Genomic DNA, 3,445 nt, shown 5'->3' on the forward strand with positions numbered 1-3,445 from the left:
GTGTTTTGCAGCTGTGTTGAGAACAAGAGATATGTGCGTGAAGGCACAAGAGATATGTGTTGAGAACAAGAGATATGTGCGTGAAGGCACGTTGCAACACTGCAATCCCTTCGGAGGCAAAGGCATGGGTGTCAGGGAGGTCATTATTGAAGAGTAAGTGGGGTGTTTGTGTTGGACATTGTATGTTTATATTGTTTGAACTGATGATCTAATCTTGTCTTTCATCTTTGTGCATATGTAGGTAGAGAATCTTTCGGTGCGGACACCCATGACAACACCCCAATGGATAGGAAGGATCTCCCTGGTCACAGTAAGTCAGATGCCACTTACATGTTTAAAGAAGATCCTTACAAGTCAGTGCAGAAAATACTGCAAGACCTTGATGCCAACACAAGGGAAGGGAAAGGGGCTGAGCCTGCTATAGACTCAAGCATGGGGGAAGATCGACTAAAAGCGGAAGTGCAGGAGAGAGACAAAGACGAAAAGGGACTGGAGGAGAAAGAACAGGGGGGAAGTGATCTGATTGAGGAGGTTGCTGAGCAAGAGACTGACCAAGGCAAGAAGAACAATGAAGAGATGCCGGCTGTTGAGGAGGTGACAGTTGAAGTTCTCTCAGAGGCGGAGGTTTTGGCTATGGCATCAACATCTGCAAAGGACAAGGCAGGTAGAAAGAGGAGGAAGAACGGAAAGAGGGCAGCGGAAGCTACTCAAAGTGCACAGGAGGCTGCAGGTGCAGAGGAGCCCAAAGACACGAGGAGGCTAAAAGCAATGAGGAGGCCAAAGCGGCGGGGGAAGCTACTGAAAGTGCTGAGGAGGTGACAGTTGAAGTTCTCTCAGAGGCAGAGGTTTTGGCTGTGGCATCAACATCTGCAAAGGACAAGGCAAGTAGAAAGAGGAGGAAGAACGGAAAGAGGGCAGCGGAAGCTGCTCAAAGTGCACAGGAGGCTGCAGGTGCAGAGGAGCCCAAAGACACTGAGGAGGCTAAAAGCAATGAGGAGGCCAGAGCGGCGGGGGAAGCTATTGAAAGTGCAGAGGGGGCTAAAGGTGCAGAGGGGGCTGAAGGTGTAGAGGAGGCTAAAAGAGCGAAGGAGGCTAAAGAGGCGGGGGAAGCTATTGAAAGTGCAGAGCAGGTTAAAGGTGCAGAGGAGGCTGAAGGTGTAGAGTTGCCTAAAGGCACGGAGGATACAAAAGGTGTGGGGAAGGACAGAGCTGTGGAGAGGAGACACCTGATGCAATGCCCTTAGAAATAGGTGATAGCAATGATTCAGCCACCCTCTTCGAGCTCTTCGCTATGAAATGTAGAAAGCGCCCCGTTGGTCGTGGTCTCAAGCCGTAAGCCTGCAAAAATTAGCTGATGTTATAGCATTTTGTACTTGCTTCTGGACTAATTTGAAATACCAGCCCATTTTGCTTTTGTCGATGCGTTTTGTGTCATGCCGCTCTACTCTTGAAAGGTGTCAATGTGTTTGTAAACTGTCATGTCCTACTGTCACTGTTTTGTAACCTTTTATTGGTGCTACCCAATGTCTAACTTTGCTTTTGCGAAAAGGCTGTGTTCTTCTACTCATATAGTTTAGTGGTACTACAACAGGGGACCATTGGTGGCTAGATGAAAAACCACCAGATACATCAATGCCGATAGATGTAATGGCAAGCAATAGGCGCCTTGTTGTTTTGGATGTCAATGGAGTGCTACTGAAGGATTATGTTGAAGCACCCAAGGATTTGTGGCAGCTCCCGTTCCCAGATGGAATTAGGCCCCGAGGTGTGCAAGTGTCTCAATACAAATATTGTGTCGTCAGACCTGATGCGAAGGACTTCATCATCAACTTGAGGAAGCGATGCGACGTGATGCTCTGGTCATGTAGCCAAAGGAAGAACTTGATGGCCATAATGAATGCTTGCTTCCCTGGGTTGATGAAGATGAAAGGCCTCTTTTTAGGTATTTATCCCTTAACTTTCACAGCTGGTTTTATTGATTTTGATACTGTTTGGCTAGCTTTGCTACTGTTTTGTACACAACGTGGTACTATTTGGTAGTTTGGTACTTTTGACACTGCTAACACAATTTGGTACTTTTTGGAACTTTGGTACTCTGGTGCTATGCTGCTTTGGACTATGTTTGTTCATGTGTACACAATTTGGCACTATTTTGTACATAATTTGGTACTCTTTGGTTATCTTTGGTACTTTGGTACTCTGATGCTATGGTAGTTTGAAACTGTGTTTTTTACTTTGTACACAATTTGGTACTGTTTGGTGCTTTGATACTATGGTACTTGGTTCTGTGCTTGGTAACATTTGTGTACACAATTTTATAATGTTTGGTACTTTGGTTATTTGGTACTTTGGTACTGTGTTGTACCAAGTTTTGTACCTTTTCACTGTTATGTACTGTTTGTTAGCTTTGGTACTCTTATTTGTGCTGCTATTCTAATTGCTTGGTTTACCTATTATACAGATATTTTTGACCAGTCTCATTGTGAGAGGTGGGCTACCAAACTCAGAGATGTGCCAGTCCTTGCGAAGGAGTTCGGTAACAAGCCTATTTTTCTGAAGCTCCTAAGAAAAGTGTGGTGCAAGTATCCGCAATTCAATGAAACGAACACCCTCCTTGTGGACGACACGAGATACAAGTCCTTGAAGAATGATTACGACTCGTGCTGCTGCATCCGGTCATATGAGCCTAAGTATTATGACCCCGACAAGCCGAAGTATCTTATGGATGTCATTTTCTCGTGGATCTCCAGGTGGCTAGCTGATAAGTTTCCCACTGCTTACAGCCACCGGAATCCCTTGTTTGATGTTGAGGATGACATTTCCTCGTTCGTTGCCAACTACTTTGTATCTATGGAGGGGTATTCGTACCGCTTTGACCCCCCTGATGTGTAAAAGATTCTGTATGCTTGTACATTGCCTTTGGCATTTAATGATAATTATCTTTTTGTACATGTACTTTTTTTGGCTAGTGCTTTTGTACTTTTTTGTTACTACTTGGTGACAAGCATGACTTTGGAGTTAGTGACAAGTGGGAGTTGCCAGGTGAGTAGTCCCTGTTCATGGCTGGATGAGAGGAAGGCAGAGGATAACAAGAAGCAAGGGAGAGAGATGATGAGAGCAAGGGAGGGGAGGATGAGTGAGAGAAAGTGGATAGTTATTGCATAGTACCAGAAAGGCTACTTATTACCACCGTATTGTTGGGCTTTATAACTCCGGCTGCAAAAAAACTGTAAACAGCAATCAGCTAAAACTATTAGCACAGTACTTACCATATTTTGGTTCTACAAATTTGCTGGCATATTACCACCAAAGACTGGTACTGTATAAGACAACAGTAACTGAATGATTGTACATGTAGCAGATAGCACCAAATTTTGGTACTGCAGTACTATAGAGTATCAAATTTGGTGCCACAAACAGTCAGGTGAAAACAAAAAGGAACAGT

At 44.5% G+C, this 3,445-nt stretch overlaps 1 pseudogene; it reads left to right on the top strand.

Annotated features, from left to right (window-relative positions):
* The first annotated feature begins 432 nt into the window (after nt 1–432).
* Nucleotides 433–2,892, top strand: LOC147621413 (uncharacterized; annotated as a pseudogene).
* Nucleotides 2,893–3,445: the final 553 nt, after the last annotated feature.

Source organism: Cibotium barometz, chromosome 30, assembly GCF_041138505.1.
Source record: "Cibotium barometz isolate CiBa-2024 chromosome 30, ASM4113850v1, whole genome shotgun sequence".
In the NCBI taxonomy this organism is placed as follows: Eukaryota; Viridiplantae; Streptophyta; class Polypodiopsida; order Cyatheales; family Cibotiaceae; genus Cibotium; species Cibotium barometz.